The 8,825-nt window shown below is 41.2% G+C and overlaps 1 non-coding gene across 1 annotated transcript; it reads left to right on the forward strand.

The window, feature by feature from the left end:
• Window positions 1-7,932: 7,932 nt before the first annotated feature.
• On the forward strand, window positions 7,933-8,605 carry LOC103642435 (uncharacterized). The gene is made up of 3 exons (XR_004853139.1): window positions 7,933-7,980; window positions 8,126-8,328; window positions 8,427-8,605. It is a non-coding gene; the product is annotated as an uncharacterized protein (transcript).
• The last annotated feature ends 220 nt before the right edge of the window (window positions 8,606-8,825 follow it).

The raw sequence follows: 8,825 nt of genomic DNA on the forward strand, positions 1-8,825 counted from the left end.
GCTTGGATGGATAAAATGTTTTTCTAACAATTCTTCTATCTGTTTCTTAAGTTCACCTAAATCCTTAACATCTATTCTATAAGGTCTTTTTGATATAGGTGCAGTTCCACGTAATAAATCAATAGAGAATTCTACATCACGATCAGGTGGCAAACCTAATAATTCCTCCAGAAATACATCTAGATACTCACAGGCCACCTTGATATTTTCTAGGGACTTTTGTCACACCTGGATTTAAGGGATAAAGATGGGTGCATCTCATATATGCGCCAAAGAAGACAACACATATAATAACAGAGTGTATAGAGATAAATGTCACAATAATCAGATACTTATTACATAGCGGAAGTCTTACAAAATAAAAGATAAATATAAAATGAACTAAAGTCCATCCTTGGCGCCATAAAGTCAACTGGGAGACGCCACCTAGATCAAGTCGAACTCCTCGTTGTGTGGCTCCTCTTGAACCACCTGTTCTTCTACTGTGGGGGGGGGGTGCGAGACAGCAAGGATGAGCTCACACATGTTCATCGCTCAACAAGTTGTGGGGAATAATGTGCATGAACTCACCAAAGGTGGGAGTTCATGTGATGTGTAAGGCTGATCAACAATAGGGGTTAAAGTTAAGCATTGCTTTTAATAAGTTGGTCAAATTTTATTAGCAGTTACTAAATGTAAGTAAATACCAAACCATAATAAGAATAATAGAACAAAATTAATAAATAATCCCATGCAATGCAAATGACAAATTGAATTTAATTCCATAGTTTAATCATGCGAGAGTCCTGAGCTGCTCTTGACCACGAGCTCGGCTAGTATACCCGTTTTACAGTCTGCAGAGGTTGTACCCTGTACCCACAAGTCATGTTACCCATCTGCCAAGGGATCATGAGTCCCATACACCTCTACCAAGGAAGTGAGGTAGGGTAACACTACGAGGCCTTTACAAAGTTCCACTTGCTTCCGAAAACCCGCTACAGTTTCTGGGAAGAGCAATTGCAAGAATCCCTCGTATGACCGCCATCGCAGCAAAATCAACCCGAGAACCTCCCTGTATGCCTACTCCCCTACTGCCCTTGCCCCTTTCGGTTAAGGTAGTCTTCCACTAGTTTTCCTAATTAGTCAGCCAAGGGCGTCCCATTCCACCCTTGTGGTGGCACGTGTTTCTCAAGTTAAGCTCCATGTTCCAATTAAAATTAATGATCTTGACATGAACATAAATAACATAATAGAACAATTGGAACATGGATATAATGAAATATTAACCCAAAACCATGTAAAGCAATAGCATAACTACCCAAATGATTCAGGGATAAACAAGGTAAAAAAAGAATAACCAGTCTAGGGTGACCTATTGGGTCCCATCAAAATTAAACCTATGCATGAATGAGTGATATTAAAGAACATTATTGGGTAATAAATGTGGTCAAGGGCACAACTTGCCTAGGACTTGAGATTCCTGGTACTAGGATGATCCTCAGGTGACTCGAGACCTCGCGCTAGTCGTAGCAATACAAACAAACATGGTATAGACAAAATTAACATCACACCAAAAATGTAAACAAAATACATATTAATAATCTACACATGAAAATAAGACTATAGGAAAAATAATCATTAAATTTGGAGTTATGGATTTTAAGTTATGAATTTCTAAAGGTTTTATATATTTGATACAAGATTCATTTGGAGATCAATTTTAATGTGGCTTTCATGTCAAAACAGTGGCACTAATTGATAAACAATAATATTACAAAATTATAGGAACTGGAATGGATCAATTTGGACTTAATATGAATTTTCTAGGGATTAAACAAGTTCTAGCGATTATTTTTACATTAATAATCAATTTCTGTTATTAATTATCAAATTCCGCTGGTCTCTGAACTACGCCTCAAAAACTGAGAAGTGCAGGGGCCCTAGCGCGATAAATCCCAAGACTCAGAATGACTCTGTCATGGACCGCGGGTTGTTTACTAATAAGTTCGGGGTCTATTTAGTAAGATGGTCTACCGAAGGGGTATCGTGAACTTACGGCCATCCGATTCTAAACCAACGGATCAGATTAGATTGTCGCGATATATAACATGTAAGCCGCCCCGATAGTCCGATCCCTTATCAACGGCAGAGAGGCGGTCGCGCTCTGACCGGACCAGAACCGCACATCACCGAATCAACTTCTCTGATCAAGTCTCGCGATGGGGGTATGCAGCACAACATCTCTACCGCCGATCATCGATCCAACGACCCTGCGCTATCTCTCTCCCCCGACGCGGCCCAACGGTGGCGCCACCAACCCAGGCGGTGGTGAGCTCGCTGGTGCGAGTGAATCCGGCGCCCGAGCCACAATCCCGGGCCCCCACGACTTCCACGCGATGCCCAAACCCACCCGAACACATAGGTCTAACAATCACCAGGATTCGTGCAACACCGGCGCACACTCGCGGCGATCAGCGGCGGTCGCCGGTGAGCCATTGCTACCCTCGATCCAGCGCGCGTTTTCAAGCGTAATTTAATATCTACACGTGGATCATATAATCGGGATCGGTAGGGGAGTCCTCACCGGGGTTTTAACACGCCGATGGCAACACCACGACGGATTGCGGCTCTGAATAGGTGTCCTACGATGGCGAGCAATCGCCGATCACCCAACTCCGATTCCGCACGACACTGTGGCTCACACGAACGGTGAAGACTCCACGGGTTCCTTTTCGGTCGCCCACTGGAAACGAGGAGCCACACACAGCCGACCATTGGTGGTGGCGGCGCGGCTTGATTTCGTTCCCTCCCTGACGGCGCCTAGCGTGAGGCTGGGGAAGAAGGAAGAAGAGGAAGAGGTAAGGAACGACGGACGTTGGGTCTTATACCCATGAAGGATATGTTTTGCGCAAGGTTCGCAGTGATCGTGGCACCGCAAGCTCCGCCGAGGTCTTCGCGAGGTAGTTGAGGATGGAACTGACGGGGAGGGTCCACCCAACAGCGAGCATACGATGAGGCAGTCACATGTAAGTGGGTCCAGCGAGTCAGTCAAAGGTTGCGCACGGCGAGCACTGATCGGGGCGGTCCACCAGTCGGCGAAATGGGGAGGAAGAAGCACACGCGGAGTGGCTGTCGCCCTGGCCCCACTGGTCAGACGACTAGGAGCGGCGCACGCGATTGCGAAGCTGCCACGGTGGGCCCACTCGTCTGTCAGCGACCAGGTGAGCGCGTAGTTGCATCCGGCGTGACTGGCTGCCCCGGGCCCACCTATCGGTTGTGTGACGCAGTGCGGGCCCAACGCAGGCGAGACGGGCCGATGGGGGGAATAAGATGAATGGGCCGCAAGGAAGGAATGGGCCCAAGCGTAGACTTATGTTTTTTTTTCCATTTCTGTTTTGCATTTTCTTTTTCTATTTTCTCTTTCAAATCCCATTCTAATTCAAACACATGTCTTGAACTTCAAATTTCCAAGTATCCAAATAATTCCTAATGTGAATATAAACTCTATTGTATACAAGATTATTTTTTTCTTCTTTGCCCTATTTTGTATTTATGGAAGCAATAAATGACTTCATCAAAATTCCCTTTCACCTTTGCTATTTTATGTTTTCATTAAAATTGGAGATCCAATTACATGTTTTCCATAAAATTCATCACCACAAAATTTACCAAGGGATCAACCTTTCTTATCTAATTATTGGTCCCTTAATTAATTTACTATTATTGTTTGAAGATGAGGAGAGAGAGTCCTAATAATATCCAAAGGTTTCAAAAATCCCTAAAACACTATCTTAAATATATTTATATTTTTTATTTCATCATTATTATTATTTTTTTTACCAATTTTGGGCTTTACAAATCCTACCCCCCTTAACAGAAATCTCGTCCTCGAGATTTGTAAGAAAAGGGTGTATACCCGTGTTATCTCAGAACATATGCACAAACAAAATCTCAGCATGATGCATAATTTATTAGCAACATATAGGATCAATTAGACCTTATTATTATTCCTAAAATAGTAACATACTAACTACTATCTAAAGTAACATTTAGGTCTTACAAATATTAATATATATATATATATATTTATGTAGCTTGGTGGAGCTGGTGGTGGTGGTGGAGGTAGCGGGTGTTGTTGTTGTCTTTCCAACCGTGCTAGCCTCATTTCTTGACGCATCTCCAACCGGTCCTGATGTATTTCCGGGCATTCTTGCCTTATCTGATTTTGCATTTCGTTCACCATGTTTGTCATTTGTTGTAGTACTTTTGTCATTTGTTGTAGCACTATTGTCATTTGTTGTAGCACCAGCATTTGGGCGGCAACCACTGGATCGGTTCCAGCCGGTGGAGGATTTGGAGGATTCATTTCTGTTTGTTGTTGCCTGATAGTCCTCCCTTCTTGGTATTGACCATCGGAGATATAAGCATATGGTAAAATAGTTTTGAGAGAGAAATTATTTGGTAGGCAAAACAGATAGGCTAGTATCTTGTTATGAACTAAAAATTCTTTGGCAGGACTTAATCTGATGTTTTATATCAAGCTTGGGATAACTGGTCGTCGTATAAGGTGAATGTCCAAAGGCAAGATAGAATCTGTCAAGATGAGATATACATGGGTGAGGTAGACTACATGATGTAGGTCAAAAGCTTGTTTGATGTTAGGTGGGGATAGATAGATTATACAATCCATCATGACTCTAAGGTTGGGTTAACTCTTTTGCCCTTGGTTGAGTTGGTCTAATGCACTAATTTTAGATTTAAGTGCATAAGGGGAGAACAAGGTTTATAGGAGTAGGGTCTAGTTTATTTCACTAGTGTTAACTTGTTAAGTGACCCACATTAGATTGAATAAGCTCTAGATTAGTACAAGTTGAGTGTGTTATGTCAAATTTCAGTTGGGTGACATTGTTTTAGGCAGGGCTTGGAAAAACAATGATGTATGTCATTGAAAATATGTAGGTCAAACTGGTAGATTAATTTTTTATGGACAGATTAGGCAATTTATCAAGAATGTGTAGGTCGTTGCACTACAAGAAACTAATAAATGTTCGTGGGTTAATTTAAGAACGTGGGCACCCACATTCTTAAATTAAATTCGTGGGCCCGTACTAAAACCGTCGAACTTATCGTATTAGGAACGTGGGTACCCACGTTCTTAAGTTAAATTCGTGGGCCACGTGGACACCGTCGAAATTAACCCAAAACCTAAATCCTAACCCACCCCGTGCGTCTCTCTTCTTTCCCTCTATCTACCGCGCGGGCCCACCGCTACCTGCCAGCCGCACGCCCGCCGCCAGCGCCCCGCCGCCACCCCACGCGCGCTGGCTCGAGTACTCCGCTGTCCGCTCCCATTCCACTCCGGCCCAGCTGCGTGCTGCTCCGGAACCGGCAGGCGGATAAGCCCAGCAGGCAAGCAGGAGACTAGGAGAGGAGGAGAGCTCAGCACTGCACGCGCGCTTCCCTCCCCTTGCTGGCCAAATGTAGCTAATTAGCACTTCATACATTCTGGATAGAATCGATTATACCGTTTCGTCATATGACTTGTTTGAAGAACTTTGGTCTTCCTTTACAGACATAGATGGTGCTCTCAAAGACATCGAAGGTCTTCCTTTACCGTTTCGTCATCTGCAATGTGCTTATAGTATGAGAGTTGCGTGCTAATTCTTCTGAATATAGCATTGTCTCAGCTTGTAGCTTCATATTACATCAGGTAATGGATGGCATCAGAACTATTCTCTGTAATGATGGTATAAGAGCTCACTTGCTAATTCTTCTGAACATTCCCTGGGTTCAGCTTGTAACTTTAGTTAGATCAATGGATATCATCTGAACTATTCTTTTCTTTTTTTCTTTTGAAACAGGGCATATCTACTTAGTACCTGCATTTTTTTGTTGCTTGTTGATGATACTAATACTGTCTGATATAACTAGTTGATTTTTCTCTCTTTGGTAAGAATCTGCAATTAAATTTGACATCCATTGGTTATATATTTTTTCCTTGTTCAGTTACCACACATGTTGCCATCTGAAAAGGCATTTTTAGTTGTTGTATCTGCTCTTGGCATCTACAACAAAGACGAGATAGTAGTTTATGATGGAAAGGGGTTGTTCAGTGATGCTCGTGTTTGGTGGTAAGCTTTTTTCTTCACAAAAATATGTAAAAGAAGGAGTTCATCAAGCAGTTTGCTGAGATTTCATCAATAAACCAACGAATTTTGTTATCTAGTCCAGCAGGTACTTACTTTGTCTCTGTTTGGAGACCTGTACTTCCTTTGTTGTTTACCTTTTCCAGTTGATTTGTAATGCCAGTGGCCATACTTGTTTGATAATTATCCAACTTCATGTGCTTTTGTATTTCTCTAATTTTTTGCGGCAATGCATTTAGGTTCTGAGATTTATCAGGAAACATTGGTAAATGCACTTGCGAAACATTTTGGTGCTAGACTTCTTGTCGTGGATTCACTTTTGCTACCTTGGGTAAGCTCATAATGTATATTTATTTACCTGCTCACGAACATTCAGAAGCTAAGAAACTTTGAATTATTGCACGTTCTATTACAATTTTTTATACTAAACATGAGACTTCTCATAGGCAACCCAGTTATGAGCTTGCTTTTGTATTGACTATCCTGTGAAATCAAATATTCTTTCCCCATATCACAATTTTTTATAGCACCATATTAGTCCAATACATATATTTGTTTATAAAAATTGCTTGATTGATCTCCGGGGGACCAAGTTATGGTTATCGAGGCAGAGTGATGCTTGCTTTTGAAGATAATGGATCCTCAAAAATTGGAGTCCGACTTGACAAGCAGATCCCTGATGGTAATGATCTTGGTGGTTTGTGCGAGGAAGATCATGGCTTCTTCTGCTCTGGTTAGCTCAAACTTCCGAATTCTCAACTTCTTTGGCAGTTATTTTAACTTCTTTATTTGTTGCTAAGGCTGTTATATTTCCACAGCTGAATCACTTCGCCCAGACTTTTCTGCTAGTGAAGAAGTTGAGAGGCTAGCTATGACCGAGCTAATAGAGGTATTGTTGCTTTTTAGGACAATGAATCCTGTCGAATATGAAGTTATCACTCTGTATGATAGTATGATTTTCATTTCCTGTCAGGTCATTTCAGAAGAGAACAAATCTGGACCTCTGATTGTGTTACTTGGATGTAGAGAAATCATTCATTGGAGTTACCGAGTCACTTTCATCTTTGCGGAGCAAATTTGAATCGCTTCCATCTGGTGTTCTTATTATAGGATCCCACACTCAGATGGACAGCCGCAAAGAAAAGGTACATGCATTATTACTGAGAATCTAGACAAATTTGGACAGTGTGAGTTTCAAGTCCTGATGGTATTGTGGCATATTGGTTCCTGCATGCATTTTGCAAATGAACAAGGCTAAGAGTTATTTTATACCTTGCATTGCTGTAATTTTTTACTTCTCCCCACCAGGGATAGGGGTTCTTGTTGAGATATCCTGTTAACCCTTTATTTTTGATCAGTTATCTCTCTTCAAGTTTATCTGTTGGGGCCTAATCCTCTTAGCGACGCGTCATATTAGAACTCGGGTGTTGTGTTAAAGCTTGGACAACCAATCATTTATTATCCGAGAATTTAATTTGGTTTTATTAATCAATTTAAACCTTTCTATAGGAAGAGAGTGGCTCTTCACTCCCATCGGATTGACAAAAAGTGAGTCTCATGTTTTCTTATTTGTTTGACTCATGTTGGTGTGATATTTTGCTAAACAAATTTTGCATATCATAGCGACATTTGTCATTTCGTATCTATACGTTTATGCTAATTTTTAACTCTCATGGCAATGCATGGGTACGTACCTAGTAAATATCTGTAATGTTAGAATCTTAGTATTTCCATCACTTGCCATTCCTCAAATATAAATATATTGCAACTATTATATGGCTCTTCAGAAAAAAGAAGTTCGAAAACTGAGAGGAAGGATAAGGACGCAAAGAAAAGAAGTAAAAAGAGGAGAAAGGTATACTCTAGCTTATGACCTGCTGCCTATTTGTGAAATTGTTGCGATTTACCTAATGGAAATATATTTAGTTATGATAACTCTGTTCTAGGTACTTTGCTTACTTAAAATTTGTTTGATGCCCTCACCTTTAAATCTTTAACAGCATAAAAGTTCATCAAAGTCAAGTTCCAGCTCATCTTCAGAATCTTCAAGCAGCGACGATGAGGATAGGGGTTCAAGGAAGTCCAGATCACAGTCGAGATCAAAGAGAACAAGGAAGGAAAAGAAGAGCCAGTCAAGGTCCAAGCACAGAGGCAGTGAAAGCGAGGAGGAAGGCCCGGTACGCCTCTCTAAATTCTTCGGGAAGTAAGGAGTAGACGCTGTTGTACCCAAGACGCTTTTTTCATTTTGAAACGTAGATTAGTGGGTTTGGATGTATCATTCAACACAAATTACTTATGAAGGTTGAGCGAGCCGTTTACCATGGTGTTCTCAATATGATGCTCAGCTGTTAAGAGGGTCTGGTCAAGTTGTGTGGCTTCCAAAAACTTTGTAAGCAACTGATAAGTCATTATTAAATCGCTGTACCTTGGAGGATTTGATGCCATATATTTGAGACATTGAACTGCTATATTTATGTTAAGACATTACATACGCAGTCAGTTGTTTCAGTTATATGATCTTTTGCTATATTTATGTTAAGACTTTACATGCCTAGTCAGTCGTTTCCAATCTGTAAATCTTCCAGCGCCTGACATGGTGAGGAAGGTTGTTAGACCCTACTGAAACTTCCCTCTATTTGTTACATCACTTTGCATCTTCTAGCGGCTAACATGCTTTAGTGAATCTGGAATTTAGTGTTG

The sequence above is a fragment of the Zea mays genome, chromosome 10 (genome assembly GCF_902167145.1).
Source record: "Zea mays cultivar B73 chromosome 10, Zm-B73-REFERENCE-NAM-5.0, whole genome shotgun sequence".
In the NCBI taxonomy this organism is placed as follows: Eukaryota; Viridiplantae; Streptophyta; class Magnoliopsida; order Poales; family Poaceae; genus Zea; species Zea mays.